The 18,406-nt window shown below is 51.0% G+C and overlaps 1 protein-coding gene across 2 annotated transcripts in view; it reads right to left on the reverse strand.

Annotated features, from left to right (window-relative positions):
* osbpl8 (oxysterol binding protein-like 8) overlaps positions 1-18,406 on the reverse strand; it is a 150,063-nt gene that overhangs the window by 79,190 nt on the left and 52,467 nt on the right. Inside the window, exon 1 of one of the 2 annotated variants that reach the window (XM_079582848.1) lies at positions 66-87. The exons of the other annotated variant lie outside the window; for it this stretch is intronic. The gene's annotated coding sequence lies outside the window, so the exon portion shown is untranslated. Of the gene's footprint in view, positions 1-65; positions 88-18,406 lie in introns of those variants that run through there. 2 annotated transcript variants of the gene reach the window in all.

The following is an 18,406-nucleotide window of genomic DNA, read 5'->3' on the forward strand; positions in this document are numbered from 1 at the left end:
TGAACAGAATTCTTCATTCATGAACTGTTTCCGGGTCCGATGTGGCGAAAGGCGACTCGTCTTACCCGATGCGGCGCGATGCTCTCTCACTTCATGCTGCTACAGCGACGGGACAGATGAGGGATGGAGAAATAATAAAGGACGGGGGGGGTGAAGGGTGATGCGGGTGACGTCCATCAGGTGGCAGTGTGGAGGCGAGGTTCAGCGTTAGCAGCAGCGCGGCCGAAACATGGAATACAAACAAACAGAAAAAAAGGAGACAAGAGACAGAAAAGAAAAGAAATAAACACATTAGTTTAACCAAAAGTCAACTGAGGACACAACGCGAGGACGACAGACGAGGGCGATGAGGGCGGGACTTAAAAGGATGGACTGGACACATTAGCGCCGCTACGGTGACGGCTAAAGGGACAGACAATATTTGGCAGAACTGGTCAGATCGTTTTCTAGGACAATGGTTCATTTCATTTTTGGGGGGTCCTCGCCTCAAGTGGAGGAGTTCAAGTATCTCGGGGTCTTGTTCTCAGTGAGGGACGGATGGAGCGTGAGATCGATAGACGGATCGGTGCGGCGTCAGCAGTGATGTGGTCGCTGTATCGGTCTGTCGTGGTGAAGAGGGAGCTGAGTCGGGGCAAAGCTCTCGATTTACCGATCGATCTACGTTCCCGCCCTCACCTATGGTCATGAGATTTGGGTCATGACCGAAAGGACAAGATCATATATACAAGCGGCCGAAATGAGTTTCCTTCGCAGGGTGTCTGGGCGCACCCTCCGAGATCGGGTGAGGAGCTCAGTTACCCAGGAGGAGCTCGGAGTAGAGTCGCTGCTCCTTTACGTCGAAAGGAGCCAGCTGAGGTGGCTCGGGCATCTGTTTCGGATGCCTCCTGGTCGCCTCCCGCGGGAGGTGTTCCAGGCATGTCCTAGTGGGACAAGGCCTCATGGAAGGCCCAGGACACGCTGGTGGGACTATGTCTCCGAGCTGGCCTGGTGTCGCCTCGGGGTCAGAACAGCTGGAGGAGGTGTGTGTGGATCGGGAAGTCTGAGCGTCTCTGCTGAGACTGCTGCCCCCGCGACCCGGCCCCGGAAAAAGCGGAAGGAAATGGATGGATGGGAAAGCGTGTCAGAGTGTGTAGTCTATAGTGTGAAGGGGAGTGAGGGGTGTGGGTGACGGGGGGGAGGCCAGGTGTGGGAGGGGGGTTGTGGTGGAGCACTGACACCTACTGATGAAAACAATTCAAAAATACATGGCTTAAGGGCAGCTTTAAGTAAAAGCAGAACTTCAGATTCTACTTCTACTAGAATAAAATGATCCACTTTAAAATGTACCTTATATTGAAACATAAAGGGAAAAACCAAATGACTGAACCGGCTTTAAACAGGGCTCAAACAGAGACTACATGAGCCAGACTTTAGATAGAGATTTAGAGATTCATTGCTTATTGATCAAAGAGCTCCAGAAAACAGCAGTGTTGCCAGCAGAGGGAGGAGCAGTCCGAGGAACATCCGTGAGCTGCAGTGAAGAACGTGTCCTTGAACGCGTTTCACACCGTTCGACTGTTTCAATTCTCACGATAAGCCGCTATCGCTGAGAAGCCCAGCATCTGGCAATGCCCCCCATGTACGGCACAAATGAATGTCTTTAATTACTGCTGACACCAGAGGACGGAGGCCGAGGCGCCGGGCGGCAACTTCCCTTCACTGTGTCACAGAGAGTTACTGGAGAGACGAGGCGTGTTCGCACGATATTAAAGGGATACTTCAGGATTTTTGACATAGGGCCTCATTTCCTCGCTATCCAGAGTGTTGCTGATTTCTGGAGATATTTTTTTTGTAATTCATGCAGTTCTTATGCTTCAAGAGTTTCTTGGCGCTAGGCTAATGCAAGGCTAGTGCATGTCTATGGTATCAGCTAGCCTGCATTAAAAACAGTGTGACCCGCTCCACAGAGCACCTGAGGCAAATCACTTATAACACCAGACTAACCATATAAATGTCTGTGTCCATAGAATCAGTTAAAAGAAGTTATATTTGAGCAGCATCTGCTTCGTGGTTGTATAAGCTACGCAGCGATGGAGTGATCTGCTAGAAATTAGTCCCTCAAAATGTGATACAAGGTCAGTTATATTCCAAAAATTAATCTATTAACACAGACATTTATATATTTTTTTAATGCAGGCTAGCTGATACCATAGAAATGCACTAGCCTAGCACCACAAAACTCTTCAAACATAAGAACGGCATGAATTACAAAAAAAATATCTCCAGAAATCAGCAACACTCTGGGTAACAAGGAAATGATCTTTAGGAGGTGAACTATTCTAATGATTTGCTGTCGGGACGTTGACGATCTCACATTTGGAGCTGAAAGTCCAGCTGATGGGACGACTGAGACTTTCTCCATCTTGTATGATGTAACTCACGTGTTCCCTAAAGCTCCGTGCTCAGGCCGTCAGTAACATACATGCTCGTGTTTATAGTCCGTGCTCCACTTTTGTGGCTGTGGCGTCTGTAAAGTGGGTCAGAGACGTGTAAACATTATGTAACAATCTGCCTCACACAGACGGCGGAGGTTAAAACAACGAGTCCTTTGGAGAAAAACACTCCTCTCGGTGCATCCTGGTGTTCACGAGGCCAAGCAGAGGCTCAGGTTCCATTCCTGGTAAAGCAGATATCGGTAAAGTAGTGGTATCGGTAAAGTAGTGGTATTTTGTAGGTCAAAAGGCCAAAGATGAAATAAAACCTGCATGATTTGGACTGTTGCCTTGGCCTGAGCTGAGTGGTTCCCGGTCAGCCCTCGCTCCACATCCATCATCCCCCCCACCACCACCACAGCGGGCAGCAGGGCGCCGCGGAGTGGCTCCTGACGCCGCAGAGCCCATATGACTCACGGACACGGCGCTCGCCTCCATCTCCGGGCGGGCACAGACTTTAGAGCTGATAAACTGAATCTGGATTTCTCGTTTCCTCTGGTCAGTAACAAAACCCGGGCTGGATATTGATTGTGAAATGGAGCGTTTGCGAGTGTCTAGACTTCAGGGTCAGCAGCCAATGAGATTTAACCTCTTAACTCCCGCCGTTGCTGATAAAGTGCCGTCCGACAGGGTCCAGTGAAGCGAAGCCGGTGGTTTCTGACATCACCAACATTTTGGTACAAAGTGCTTGTTTCTCCGGCGGGTCTGGGGAAGTCGGGATCCATTAAGTCGTGTGCGTTAAGTGCCGATCGAGTTTCTAAAATGTCCATCCTCTTCATGTCTGTTACAGTTTCTCCTCTTTCTACAGAGCAACACGAAACCTCTCCTTTGTACAAACCCCCCACGAACCAAACTCTCCCCCTGCACTGATGTCCAACAGATCACTGACAATGACCAGTGAAAACATTAGATTACATTATATTATTATCGTATCGCCATATTAGTCTCATCGGACTGAGATTTTCCCCAGTTCAGCTTTACCAGAGTCAGAGTGTAACCTGCAAGACCTACAAAACTGATCTAAATGGGTCTTTTTCCTTGAGTCACTTTTTGAAACTTTTTCCATCACTTTTGTCGCTCTTTCATTTTTTTTTTATATAAAAAGTTGCAAAGTGCAGCTTTAAAGAGCATATGACACATTAAACACGATTTTTGCTAAAACATAGTTAACACGATTATACTTAAGACATTGCTAAAGATTGTGTTTTTGTGATGTTTTCAGTTTCACTTCCCTATTGGACACCGACAGGAAGTGACATCGAAGAAGGTAAACTATTTTAAACAGCACTGCGTCATAGAAGGGGGCGTGGCCTCGCTGAGGGGAAGAACAGAATCTTTTCACTCTTTTTAGCCATTTCCTGGTGAAATATAAACGTATTTATCACATACAAATAAAGCCATGTCTAAATCAGGTCCATGTGGATGTTTATTCACAGCAGATTCTTCAGTAGAAGCGGAAAAAAGGCAGTCGTAGCTAGCATTAGCATTAGCATGAAGCGTCATGTTAGCATTCTCACAAATCTAAAAGCTTCTTGAACAAAATGTCAATATAATAAAACGAGACGAAAACGAAAAGCTTTTAGATTTGGGTAAAGCCGACCTGGAGAAAATGCGCTTGGTTCAGGCGGAGGTTAAAGGAACAGGCCACGGTTCTTCCACACTGAGATAAGTTCTTCCCTGAGCTTAGACGAGTTGATCTGTACCTGTCTGGTCTAGGTCGCTTCTAACTTCACCCCGACCTATAGGAATATACTGGGAGAAGCCAAATACTGACAACATCTTTGGTCTTTTTGTGGCTGAGCACAAGTACAAAGACCAGGCAGTTACACATCACCTCGTCTAAGCTCAAGAACATATCTCAGTGTGGAAAAACTGTGGCCTGTTCCTTTAAGAGGCTAAACCAGGGTCCATCCATTATTTAGATTTTGTTGCAGAAACAAGCCCTTTATTATGCATAAGAGGTAAAAGTTCCTTCCTGAAATGGAGTTTACTGTAGCTGCCATCTCCTGTTCTGACTAAACCCGGACTAAACCCAGTCCTGTCTTTCTATCTCTCTCCACCAGGGGGAGACACAACAGACTCATCTTTCACACTTGTCACATACGCCCCATCATGTTAAACTTTCCCACATTGTGGCTCGTTTATTTGCACCAGAGTCGCGCATGTTTGCTCTCATCCAACACCCGGTTCTTTTTTGTTTCTTGACGCCCTGAAGTCAAACATCAGCGCACCGCAAAAAACGGGGAAGTAGGAAGTGGCGGCATTTGCAGAGACGGTGGCCTGGTCTCTAACGGTGGCCGGGTCTCTAACAGTGGCCTGGTCTCTAACAGTGGCCTGGTCTCTAACAGTGGCCTGGTCTCTAACAGTGGCCTGGTCTCTAACGGTGTCCTGGTCTCTAACGGTGTCCTGGTCTCTAACGGTGGCCTGGTCTCTAACGGTGGCCTGGTCTCTAACGGTGGCCTGGTCTCTAACGGTGGCCTGGTCTCTAACGGTGGCCGGGTCTATAACGGTGGCCTGGTCTCTAACGGTGGCCTGGTCTCTAACAGTGGCCTGGTCTCTAACGGTGTCCTGGTCTCTAACGGTGGCCTGGTCTCTAACGGGTGGCCTGGTCTCTAACGGTGGCCTGGTCTCTAACGGTGGCCTGGTCTCTAACGGTGGCCGGGTCTATAACGGTGGCCTGGTCTCTAACGGTGGCCTGGTCTCTAACAGTGGCCTGGTCTCTAACGGTGTCCTGGTCTCTAACAGTGGCCGGGTCTCTAACGGTGGCCGGGTCTCTAACAGTGGCCTGGTCTCTAACAGTGGCCTGGTCTCTAACAGTGGCCTGGTCTCTAACGGTGTCCTGGTCTCTAACGGTGTCCTGGTCTCTAACGGTGTCCTGGTCTCTAACGGTGTCCTGGTCTCTAACGGTGTCCTGGTCTCTAACGGTGGCCTGGTCTCTAACTGTGGCCTGGTCTCTAACGGTGGCCTGGTCTCTAACGGTGGCCTGGTCTCTAACGGTGGCCTGGTCTCTAACGGTGGCCTGGTCTCTAACGGTGGCCTGGTCTCTAACGGTGTCCTGGTCTCTAACGGTGTCCTGGTCTCTAACGGTGGCCTGGTCTCTAACGGTGGCCTGGTCTCTAACAGTGGCCTGGTCTCTAACGGTGGCCTGGTCTCTAACAGTGGCCTGGTCTCTAACAGTGGCCTGGTCTCTAACAGTGGCCTGGTCTCTAACGGTGGCCCGGTCTCTAACGGTGGCCGGGTCTCTAACAGTGGCCTGGTCTCTAACGGTGTCCGGGTCTCTAACGGTGGCCTGGTCTCTAACGGTGTCCTGGTCTCTAACGGTGTCCTGGTCTCTAACGGTGTCCTGGTCTCTAACAGTGGCCTGGTCTCTAACAGTGGCCTGGTCTCTAACGGTGGCCTGGTCTCTAACAGTGGCCTGGTCTCTAACGGTGTCCTGGTCTCTAACGGTGTCCTGGTCTCTAACGGTGTCCTGGTCTCTAACGGTGTCCTGGTCTCTAACGGTGGCCTGGTCTCTAACGGTGTCCTGGTCTCTAACGGTGTCCTGGTCTCTAACGGTGTCCGGGTCTCTAACGGTGTCCTGGTCTCTAACGGTGTCCTGGTCTCTAACGGTGGCCTGGTCTCTAACAGTGGCCTGGTCTCTAACGGTGGCCTGGTCTCTAACAGTGGCCTGGTCTCTAACGGTGGCCTGGTCTCTAACAGTGGCCTGGTCTCTAACGGTGGCCTGGTCTCTAACAGTGGCCTGGTCTCTAACGGTGTCCTGGTCTCTAACAGTGGCCGGGTCTCTAACAGTGGCCTGGTCTCTAACGGTGGCCTGGTCTCTAACAGTGGCCTGGTCTCTAACGGTGGCCTGGTCTCTAACAGTGGCCTGGTCTCTAACGGTGTCCTGGTCTCTAACGGTGGCCTGGTCTCTAACGGTGTCCTGGTCTCTAACGGTGTCCTGGTCTCTAACGGTGGCCTGGTCTCTAACGGTGGCCTGGTCTCTAACGGGTGGCCTGGTCTCTAACAGTGGCCGGGTCTCTAACAGTGGCCTGGTCTCTAACAGTGGCCGGGTCTCTAACAGTGGCCTGGTCTCTAACGGTGTCCTGGTCTCTAACGGTGTCCTGGTCTCTAACGGTGGCCTGGTCTCTAACGGTGTCCTGGTCTCTAACGGTGTCCTGGTCTCTAACGGTGGCCTGGTCTCTAACGGTGGCCTGGTCTCTAACGGTGTCCTGGTCTCTAACGGTGTCCTGGTCTCTAACGGTGGCCTGGTCTCTAACGGTGTCCTGGTCTCTAACGGTGGCCTGGTCTCTAACGGTGGCCTGGTCTCTAACGGTGGCCTGGTCTCTAACTGTGGCCTGGTCTCTAACTGTGGCCTGGTCTCTAACGGTGGCCTGGTCTCTAACGGTGGCCTGGTCTCTAACTGTGGCCTGGTCTCTAACTGTGGCCTGGTCTCTAACGGTGTCCTGGTCTCTAACGGTGGCCTGGTCTCTAACGGTGGCCTGGTCTCTAACGGTGGCCTGGTCTCTAACAGTGGCCTGGTCTCTAACGGTGGCCTGGTCTCTAACGGTGGCCTGGTCTCTAACGGTGGCCGGGTCTCTAACAGTGGCCTGGTCTCTAACAGTGGCCGGGTCTCTAACGGTGGCCTGGTCTCTAACGGTGGCCGGGTCTCTAACGGTGGCCTGGTCTCTAACGGTGGCCTGGTCTCTAACGGTGGCCTGGTCTCTAACGGTGGCCTGGTCTCTAACGGTGGCCTGGTCTCTAACGGCGGCCTGGTCTCTAACAGCGGCCTGGTCTCTAACAGTGGCCGGGTCTCTAACGGTGGCCTGGTCTCTAACGGTGGCCTGGTCTCTAACGGTGGCCTGGTCTCTAACGGTGGCCTGGTCTCTACCGGTGGCCGGGTCTCTAACAGTGGCCTGGTCTCTAACGGTGGCCTGGTCTCTAACGGTGGCCTGGTCTCTAACGGTGGCCTGGTCTCTAACGGTGGCCTGGTCTCTAACAGTGGCCTGGTCTCTAACAGTGGCCTGGTCTCTAACAGTGGCCGGGTCTCTAACGGTGGCCGGGTCTCTAACGGTGGCCTGGTCTCTAACGGTGGCCTGGTCTCTAACGGTGGCCTGGTCTCTAACGGTGGCCTGGTCTCTAACGGTGGCCTGGTCTCTAACGGTGGCCTGGTCTCTAACGGTGGCCTGGTCTCTAACAGTGGCCTGGTCTCTAACGGTGGCCGGGTCTCTAACGGTGGCCGGGTCTCTAACGGTGGCCTGGTCTCTAACGGTGGCCTGGTCTCCAACAGTGGCCGGGTCTCTAACGGTGGCCGGGTCTCTAACAGTGGCCTGGTCTCTAACAGTGGCCGGGTCTCTAACGGTGGCCTGGTCTCTAACAGTGGCCGGGTCTCTAACAGTGGCCTGGTCTCTAACAGAGGCCTGGTCTCTAACGGTGGCCGGGTCTCTAACGGTGTCCTGGTCTCTAACGGTGTCCTGGTCTCTAACGGTGGCCTGGTCTCTAACGGTGTCCTGGTCTCTAACAGTGGCCTGGTCTCTAACGGTGGCCTGGTCTCTAACGGTGGCCTGGTCTCTAACAGTGGCCTGGTCTCTAACGGTGGCCGGGTCTCTAACGGTGGCCGGGTCTCTAACGGTGGCCTGGTCTCTAACAGTGGCCTGGTCTCTAACGGTGGCCTGGTCTCTAACGGTGTCCTGGTCTCTAACGGTGGCCTGGTCTCTAACGGTGGCCTGGTCTCTAACGGTGGCCTGGTCTCTAACAGTGGCCTGGTCTCTAACGGTGGCCGGGTCTCTAACGGTGGCCGGGTCTCTAACGGTGGCCTGGTCTCTAACAGTGGCCTGGTCTCTAACGGTGGCCGGGTCTCTAACGGTGGCCGGGTCTCTAACGGTGGCCTGGTCTCTAACAGTGGCCTGGTCTCTAACGGTGGCCTGGTCTCTAACGGTGGCCTGGTCTCTAACGGTGGCCTGGTCTCTAACGGTGGCCTGGTCTCTAACGGTGGCCTGGTCTCTAACGGTGGCCTGGTCTCTAACGGTGGCCTGGTCTCTAACGGCGGCCTGGTCTCTAACGGTGGCCGGGTCTATAACGGTGGCCTGGTCTCTAACGGTGGCCTGGTCTCTAACGGGTGGCCTGGTCTCTAACAGTGGCCTGGTCTCTAACGGTGGCCGGGTCTATAACGGTGGCCTGGTCTCTAACGGGTGGCCTGGTCTCTAACAGTGGCCTGGTCTCTAACGGTGGCCTGGTCTCTAACAGTGGCCTGGTCTCTAACGGTGGCCGGGTCTATAACGGTGGCCTGGTCTCTAACGGTGGCCTGGTCTCTAACGGTGGCCTGGTCTCTAACAGTGGCCTGGTCTCTAACGGTGGCCGGGTCTCTAACGGTTTCCTGGTCTCTAACAGTGGCCTGGTCTCTAACGGTGGCCGGGTCTATAACGGTGGCCTGGTCTCTAACAGTGGCCTGGTCTCTAACGGTGGCCGGGTCTATAACGGTGGCCTGGTCTCTAACGGTGGCCTGGTCTCTAACAGTGGCCTGGTCTCTAACGGTGGCCTGGTCTCTAACAGTGGCCGGGTCTCTAACGGTGGCCTGATCTCTAACGGTGGCCTGGTCTCTAACAGTGGCCTGGTCTCTAACAGTGGCCGGGTCTCTAACGGTGGCCTGGTCTCTAACAGTGGCCTGGTCTCTAACGGTGTCCTGGTCTCTAACGGTGGCCGGGTCTCTAACGGTGGCCTGGTCTCTAACAGTGGCCTGGTCTCTAACAGTGGCCGGGTCTCTAACGGTGGCCTGGTCTCTAACGGTGGCCTGGTCTCTAACGGTGGCCTGGTCTCTAACGGTGGCCTGGTCTCTAACGGTGGCCTGGTCTCTAACGGTGGCCTGGTCTCTAACGGTGGCCTGGTCTCTAACAGTGGCCTGGTCTCTAACGGTGGCCGGGTCTCTAACGGTGGCCGGGTCTCTAACGGTGGCCTGGTCTCTAACGGTGGCCTGGTCTCTAACGGTGGCCGGGTCTCTAACGGTGGCCTGGTCTCTAACGGTGGCCTGGTCTCCAACAGTGGCCGGGTCTCTAACGGTGGCCGGGTCTCTAACAGTGGCCTGGTCTCTAACAGTGGCCGGGTCTCTAACGGTGGCCTGGTCTCTAACAGTGGCCGGGTCTCTAACAGTGGCCTGGTCTCTAACAGAGGCCTGGTCTCTAACGGTGGCCGGGTCTCTAACGGTGTCCTGGTCTCTAACGGTGTCCTGGTCTCTAACGGTGGCCTGGTCTCTAACGGTGTCCTGGTCTCTAACAGTGGCCTGGTCTCTAACGGTGGCCTGGTCTCTAACGGTGGCCTGGTCTCTAACAGTGGCCTGGTCTCTAACGGTGGCCGGGTCTCTAACGGTGGCCGGGTCTCTAACGGTGGCCTGGTCTCTAACAGTGGCCTGGTCTCTAACGGTGGCCTGGTCTCTAACGGTGGCCTGGTCTCTAACGGTGGCCTGGTCTCTAACGGTGTCCTGGTCTCTAACGGTGGCCTGGTCTCTAACGGTGGCCTGGTCTCTAACGGTGGCCTGGTCTCTAACGGTGGCCTGGTCTCTAACGGTGGCCTGGTCTCTAACGGCGGCCTGGTCTCTAACGGTGGCCGGGTCTATAACGGTGGCCTGGTCTCTAACGGTGGCCTGGTCTCTAACGGGTGGCCTGGTCTCTAACAGTGGCCTGGTCTCGAACGGTGGCCGGGTCTATAACGGTGGCCTGGTCTCTAACGGGTGGCCTGGTCTCTAACAGTGGCCTGGTCTCTAACGGTGGCCTGGTCTCTAACAGTGGCCTGGTCTCTAACGGTGGCCGGGTCTATAACGGTGGCCTGGTCTCTAACGGTGGCCTGGTCTCTAACGGTGGCCTGGTCTCTAACAGTGGCCTGGTCTCTAACGGTGGCCGGGTCTCTAACGGTTTCCTGGTCTCTAACAGTGGCCTGGTCTCTAACGGTGGCCGGGTCTATAACGGTGGCCTGGTCTCTAACAGTGGCCTGGTCTCTAACGGTGGCCGGGTCTATAACGGTGGCCTGGTCTCTAACGGTGGCCTGGTCTCTAACAGTGGCCTGGTCTCTAACGGTGGCCTGGTCTCTAACAGTGGCCGGGTCTCTAACGGTGGCCTGATCTCTAACGGTGGCCTGGTCTCTAACAGTGGCCTGGTCTCTAACGGTGGCCTGGTCTCTAACAGTGGCCTGGTCTCTAACAGTGGCCTGGTCTCTAACGGTGGCCTGATCTCTAACGGTGGCCGGGTCTCTAACGGTGGCCGGGTCTCTAACGGTGGCCGGGTCTCTAACGGTGTCCTGGTCTCTAACGGTGGCCGGGTCTCTAACGGTGGCCTGATCTCTAACGGTGGCCTGATCTCTAACGGTGGCCGGGTCTCTAACGGTGGCCGGGTCTCTAACGGTGGCCTGATCTCTAACGGTGGCCTGGTCTATAACAGTGGCCTGGTCTCTAACGGTGGCCTGGTCTCTAACGGTGGCCGGGTCTCTAACAGTGGCCTGGTCTCTAACAGTGGCCTGGTCTCTAACGGTGGCCTGGTCTCTAACAGTGGCCTGGTCTCTAACGGTGGCCTGGTCTCTAACGGTGGCCTGGTCTCTAACAGTGGCCTGGTCTCTAACGGTGGCCTGGTCTCTAACAGTGGCCGGGTCTCTAACGGTGGCCTGATCTCTAACGGTGGCCTGGTCTCTAACAGTGGCCTGGTCTCTAACGGTGGCCTGGTCTCTAACAGTGGCCTGGTCTCTAACAGTGGCCTGGTCTCTAACGGTGGCCTGATCTCTAACGGTGGCCGGGTCTCTAACGGTGGCCGGGTCTCTAACGGTGGCCTGGTCTCTAACAGTGGCCTGGTCTCTAACGGTGGCCGGGTCTCTAACGGTGGCCTGGTCTCTAACAGTGGCCTGGTCTCTAACGGTGGCCGGGTCTCTAACGGTGGCCTGGTCTCTAACAGTGGCCTGGTCTCTAACAGTGGCCTGGTCTCTAACGGTGGCCTGATCTCTAACGGTGGCCGGGTCTCTAACGGTGGCCGGGTCTCTAACGGTGTCCTGGTCTCTAACGGTGGCCTGATCTCTAACGGTGGCCTGATCTCTAACGGTGGCCGGGTCTCTAACGGTGGCCGGGTCTCTAACGGTGGCCTGATCTCTAACGGTGGCCTGGTCTATAACAGTGGCCTGGTCTCTAACGGTGGCCTGGTCTCTAACGGTGGCCTGGTCTCTAACGGTGTCCTGGTCTCTAACAGTGGCCTGGTCTCTAACGGTGGCCTGGTCTCTAACGGTGGCCTGGTCTCTAACGGTGGCCTGGTCTCTAACAGTGGCCTGGTCTCTAACGGTGGCCTGGTCTATAACAGTGGCCTGGTCTATAACAGTGGCCTGGTCTCTAACGGTGGCCTGGTCTCTAACGGTGGCCGGGTCTCTAACGGTGGCCGGGTCTCTAACGGTGGCCTGATCTCTAACGGTGGCCTGGTCTCTAACGGTGGCCTGATCTCTAACGGTGGCCGGGTCTCTAACGGTGGCCGGGTCTCTAACGGTGGCCTGATCTCTAACGGTGGCCTGGTCTATAACAGTGGCCTGGTCTCTAACGGTGGCCTGGTCTCTAACGGTGGCCGGGTCTCTAACGGTGGCCGGGTCTCTAACGGTGGCCTGATCTCTAACGGTGGCCTGGTCTATAACAGTGGCCTGGTCTCTAACGGTGGCCTGGTCTCTAACGGTTTCCGGGTCTCTAACGGGTGGCCTATATTAGAGCATTTACCTCTCAAATAGTCTATAGTTAAACATTTATTATTATGATCACAATGTATAATCTGCACCGACCTGCTTTAGAGTCAATGACGACACAAGAACGAAACAAACTGGGACACAACAGTGACCCGTTTTCTCACAAACAGAGCTGTGAGAGAGAGGACTGTGGCCGGGAGAGCCAGCTGCAGCGAGCACTGCTTCAGATCAGCATTTTGGGGTAACTTAACTTTGCCGAGTTACGTCCGAGAGGCAGCGTGAAGACGGTGGGTTTGTCTGTGTTGACTTTGTGCGTTACTGACAGTTGGGAGGCATTGACTGAGCTGTGCAGAGTTTGCTCGTCCGTCTGCTTCATAGACAGCAGAGCAGTTTCCAAACGCATTTCCTGAATACAATCGTCCAGAACCAGGAGTCTGTTCTGCATTTTTATTACCCTTAAAGTGCGTTTATCACAGCTGGATGAATAAGAGTGTTTGAAAGGGAGCATGGGGGGGCGACGGTGTGGTGTTTTCATTAATGTGCACTGTCCCGACCAAATACACCAATAAACAAACAAAAAGAAAAAGAAAACACAACAAAAACACGACCAAAACGTGACGAAAATTTAAAAGATGGGACAAAAAAGCTGAATGTGACAAAAATGCAACAAAAACGGGAGGAAAACAATGAAAACGCAACAACAAAAACAAGGAAAGAGGCCCTAGCTTTCAAATGAGGTGTTACACTCTGCCTATACATGCCTTTCAGTCATGTGACTTCTGTTGTCATGGCAGCCATTTTGAATATCTAAGTAGAACTGCGTAAAACTACAGCATGAAACAATATCTCTACTCAGGATGAAAATGAAAGACTGACTGACAGTGGCATTTTAATGGACTCGTAATCATTGCTCAAGAAGGTAAGAGCAAAAACACGGCCCCAGAGACGCACGTTTATGTGAAGAAACCAGTGAGTCAGTGTTTAAGTCAGTGTCATCTCCAGAAGTTCTCCCACGACTCCGCCATCGTGGGCTGTGTGTCTAAGGGGAACGACCTGGAGAACCGGTCAGTCATCATAGACTTTGTGGACTGGTGTGAGCGCAACCACCTGTGCTTGAACATCAGTAAGACGAAGGAGATGGTGATCGACTTCACGAGGAAGCCACTACCGCACACACCGCTGAACATCCAGGGGGAGGACACTGAGGAGGTGGACAGTTTCAAGTACCTGGGTGTTCACCTCAACAATAAACTAGACTGGTCCCACAACACCAACGCCCTGTACAAGAAGGGCCAAAGTCGCCTCCACCTTCTGAGGAGACTGAGGTCGTTCGGAGTCAGGACTTTTTTTGACTCTGTGGTGGCCTCTGCTCTCCACTACGCTGCCGTGTGCTGGGCCCCGGGCAGCACAGAGCGGGACAAGAACAGACTGAACAAGCTGGTCAGGAGGGCCAGCTCCGTCCTGGGCTGCCCCCTGGACTCTGTGGAGGAGGTGAGGGACAGGAGGGTGTTAGCCAAGCTCACCTCCGTCATGAACAACACCTCCCACCCACTGCACGGGACTGTAGAAGAGCTGAGCAGCTCTCTCAGTGGCAGACTGAGACACCCTCAGTGCAGGACGGAGCGCTACCGCAAAGCCTTCATCCCCACTGCTGTCAGACTGTACAATAAGACTGTGAAGTAACGCCGACTGTAACAAGTGAATTTCTCCTTTGTGAGATAAATAAAGGTTTATCTTATCTTATCTTATCTTAAGCTGCTCAAGATGCTAGCATGCTACCTAGCTTAAAGAGAAAGCCCTGAACCACAAACATCGGGCCTTGGATACAACATGTGACAGAGGTCAGAGGTCAGGGCTGTTACTGTAGTATTTCCTCAGTGTCATAGATGTGAGACACACGTTTATCGTGCTGAAGCCATTGACAGTTGCTAACCGGTAGCATGCTAACGTCTTGAGAAGCTTAAACACTGACTCAGACTCTGTTGACATGACAAACTGTAAAAATCACAGAGAAAGGTTTTCTGTCCCTCTTTGATGTGTTAGTTTAGTCTTCAGAGTGAAGCAGATCTTTAGTAAATCCTGCTGTAGCTCCACAGACAGAGCTGCTATGTTGCTGCTTATTTCACATAAACGTGTTTTTACTGTTTTCTTCTTGAGCAATGATTACGAGAACATAAAAATGCCACTGTCAATCAGTCGTCTTTCATTTCCATCCTGAGTAGAGATATTGTTACATGTTGTAGTACTGCATTATGCTACTTCAGTATTCAAAATGGCCACTCTCAGGTCATGAATTACCGAGTATGGTAACTCAGGCTTGCAAAGTGCAATACAAGTGTAAACTGTTATTATTAAGAAGCTTTCAGATTTGAGCAATGCTGAACTAGAGAAATTAAGGCGGAGGTAAAGATATACCCACAGCTGCCAGTAGAGGGAGCTCCAGCCACACTACAAGGCTCAGACTGACAGTGTCTCCTTTCATACCCTCTGCTTCACTACAGTCTCACTCCAGTGTCCTCATAAAAAGAGTCTTCTGCCCAAGGACACCACAAATTTGTAGGCAATTATCATTTCTTCAGTGGTGATTTATGGAACCGTTTGGGGCGTCCTGTACGAACGGTCAATAACACTGAGTCCTTGTCAAATAAGTCAAAAAAGCCAACATTTATTCTCCTCTCCTCAGGACGTAATGGGACGCAGCTGACCGGACTCCCGTCAGGAGGTTCAGCCAAAACATCTGAACAAAGAATCGACTGTGACTCAGGGATGCAGAGGGGAGGAAAATTACCCATTCATTTAATAACATTTCTGGAAACTTTCAATGGGAATTACAGTGTGTAAAGTTTGGGAATAAAAAAAAACATAATTGATCCAACAGCAGAATGTGAGTCTTGTCTTGTTAAAAAGTACAGAAATACTGTTGTAAAGTGTTATATCTGATATGAATAGAATGATTTGAAGTGTTTGACAGAGGAAAATCCATGAACAAAAACTGAAATAACATTTAAACATTATTTTCTAGCCAGATATGACATACGGTCAGTCACAATGATCAACTAAATACAGAGCAAAATAGAATAAGGGAAATAAGTGACATTTCCCTTTGATCAGTTATAAGGGCCAGTCACAAGATGGCCGCCAGAGTTGCCATTTGCTCGAGTGCATTTCTGTGGTCACGTCCTATCTAGAGTTTATTAAAGTTCTTTGGTTGAATCACACAGAGCTTGGTTAAATTCACCTGTCTCTGATTCAGACCAACACGAGGAGTGGGCGGGGCCTAAACAGAACAGACCTAAACGATTCACCTTATTCCGGAAGTTCATGTGGGCGCCGCCATTAATTGTGCCCGCCCCTTTTCTCCTATCTGTTAACATGGGGCTGGAGAAGTCCAGATAAAATCCGTCACTACATGAAAACAAAGCAGTTTTTAGGTCGCGCTGAGAAACGTTACAGTGTCGACATGTCGGTGCAAATGAACATTGGACATTTTACACAAATCAATCGACTAAACATCAGATTTGAGCGGAGAATATTTTCCCTCGTTCTCCGTTTAAATGAACGGGCTTCGCGCTCGACCGGAAGTGTCTGGACACCGGAAGTGTCTGGACAACGGAAGTGCCGAGACAAAGCAAAAAGTGGCAAAAGTGGGCGGGGCGGAATAATGTGAATAGAACAGTCTATACACACTGACACAGAGAATTAAAACTATACACCTAAGTGAATATACCCTATTTTACGGACTATAATTCACACTTTTTTCATAGTTTGGCAGGGGGTGCGTCTTATACTCAAATGTGACTAATAGGTGATTTTTGTTTTCCCTTGTTTTAAAATTCCAATACATAATTTCACATGCCGCTAGAGGGCGCTGCAGGCTAATCGAGCAGCAGAAATAAAGTTTGGAGTGAGTGGGAAGCGGAGGTTACTCTTCGAGAAGAAAACAAAGCTAATCCTGGGCTAAAAGCTCGACGGCCACAACGAGAGGAACGAGTTCACAAATGAGAGCTTGAAAAACGTGCTGCCGGGAGAGGCTTGTCGACGGTGAAGTTACGCCGCCATGTCCGGGTCGTTGCCATGGCGATTGTTCAGAAGTGACAACGAGGATGAAGATTTCAATGGATTCAGTGATTTGGAGTGTATGTATCTCGGCCACAATCTAAAACACGGATTTCTTTGAGACTTTTCGTCTTTCTGTGAGAAATATTTCATGTCTGTCAAATCCGATTCTTATACTGCAGTTCATATCTAGTGAGTCACTAAAGTTTATTTCTAAACATGTACAGAATATACAACTAAATGAACCCTCAGAGCCCAGAAGGAGTTTTCACTTTGTCACACTTTCATGCCATTAAAACATCTCCTTTCAAAGTAACCTTCAAGTGTTGTACTTTTTGTTGTTGTTTTCAGGACAACCTGGACTTTCATAATAAAAAAATGAAGAGTGTTAGAAGTATGAGAAGGTACAAGTTTTGTAAATTGAAATTGTTATTGTAAATACTGCAAATATTCTATCTGAATGTTTGTTGAGGTGATCCTTATATGTATTTTATATTGTGAACGGACTCCACAGTCAGATGCTCATTGGTCACTATATAAACCTGCTGTCCCTGTCCCTCTGCCCAGAGACTACAGATGAAAATGAGCTTGTAGCTATCTCTGGTCTGAAAGAAAGAACGTGGAGTTGAAGTTGAAGCTAAATCCGGCGAGTCAGGCAGAAGCTCCCGCTGCGTGTGACTCCGAGCACAAGAGGAAACGTTTCAGTCCGATTGTGTCGCCAACAAAACCTGTCAGGAGAAGCTAACTGTGGCACAGCTGCTCGCCCAAAGAAAAGCTTCTCTTTCATAAGTTCATTTGAAAGAGTCGCAGACGCAGGGCTGTTATCTGCCAAGGACATTGAGAATTGAATTTCCATCAGGACTTTGATTATTCTCGGTCCTGCATACATGTGCATAATTACATATTGATTTGGAGCGTAGGCGGCCATGCTTCTCTCAGTCTTTATTGAAGCTTCTCAAGATGAGAGCAGCAGGTTCCCACAGTCTCTCCAACGAACCATCTGCTCTGGGATAAAAGTCATAAACCCGAAGACTAGGGCTTGGGCACCGCAATATTTTTTTCAATACCGATACCTGAACGATACTTTTCGCAGTACTGATGCTAAAATATTTTTCATCTAGAATCAGAAACTGAACAGTAATGTGTGGAAGGTGCAATATCAGGTTAATCTCCAATGTCAGGAAATAATTTGGGGGGGAAATGGGGGAAATTGTGGGAAAAAATACCTGTGTGTGTACAAAAAATTGAGCAAAAATAGGGAAAATATTGGGGAAAAGGGAATAACGAGAAAAAAATGGGGCAAAATATGGGACAAACATTGGGGGAAAAAAATAGAGGGGTACAACCTTTTGCCTCGTTCTGGAGGATATCGCTGCGGTATTGGTAAAAAAAAACATATTTGTCGGGCGTAGCAAAAGTAACTAAGGGGGGCGGGGCTTGGTGAAAGGTCAGTTACACGATGGAGATCATTCTTTTCACTCAAACTTGGCTGTAAATACTGTTTAAGTGGCGCTAGCTCACAGTTAGCTTTGCCCGTTAGCCTGTTAGCTCCTTCTTCATGATTCCATTTGTGTGTATTGCACCTCCGACCTGGAACAGGGAAAGTTGCAATTGTGGTTTTCTGTCCAGAGACACCAGGGGGGAGATGAAAGACCCCCCAGTCATCCTAGTAACACTTGTATTACCCCCAGAGGGACTACGGAAAGGATTTAATAAGGTAAACAAGTTACTTAGCACAACAGCATCAAAACATGGATCTCAAGATTCCTTTTTCCTGGTTTAGTTTAACAGGAACCAGCCCCACCTACAACTTCCATTCATTGAAAGTCTGAATGACACACTGAAGGTAAACACACACAAAGTTATGCCTCGCCAGTTTGATTATGAATCCACAAAGAGCTCCGGGAGGCGAGCGAGGGAGTCACTGTGAGATGGAGTTTTGTTTTTGGAAGAGCGTTTTGCTGCTGAGTGGAGTCCAAGGAAAAGCAAAGCACGGGGCTATTATCAGAGAAACGATCTGGAACCATAATTGGACTCCAGCGTGGTGTGAAAGTAGCTTATAAACGGATTTAGGAGGAAAGAAAAAGGTTTTATGGCAACGTTGGAGGCAAAGGAGATTTGTAAACACACGGAACGAGCTGCGTTTTATTGTCGCGCTTAAGGGTTTGAATAAAGATGAAATGTAATAAAAGCTAAAGGCGCTACAACAA

The sequence above is a fragment of the Gobius niger genome (genome assembly GCF_951799975.1).
Source record: "Gobius niger genome assembly, chromosome: 2".
NCBI classification, from domain to species: Eukaryota; Metazoa; Chordata; class Actinopteri; order Gobiiformes; family Gobiidae; genus Gobius; species Gobius niger.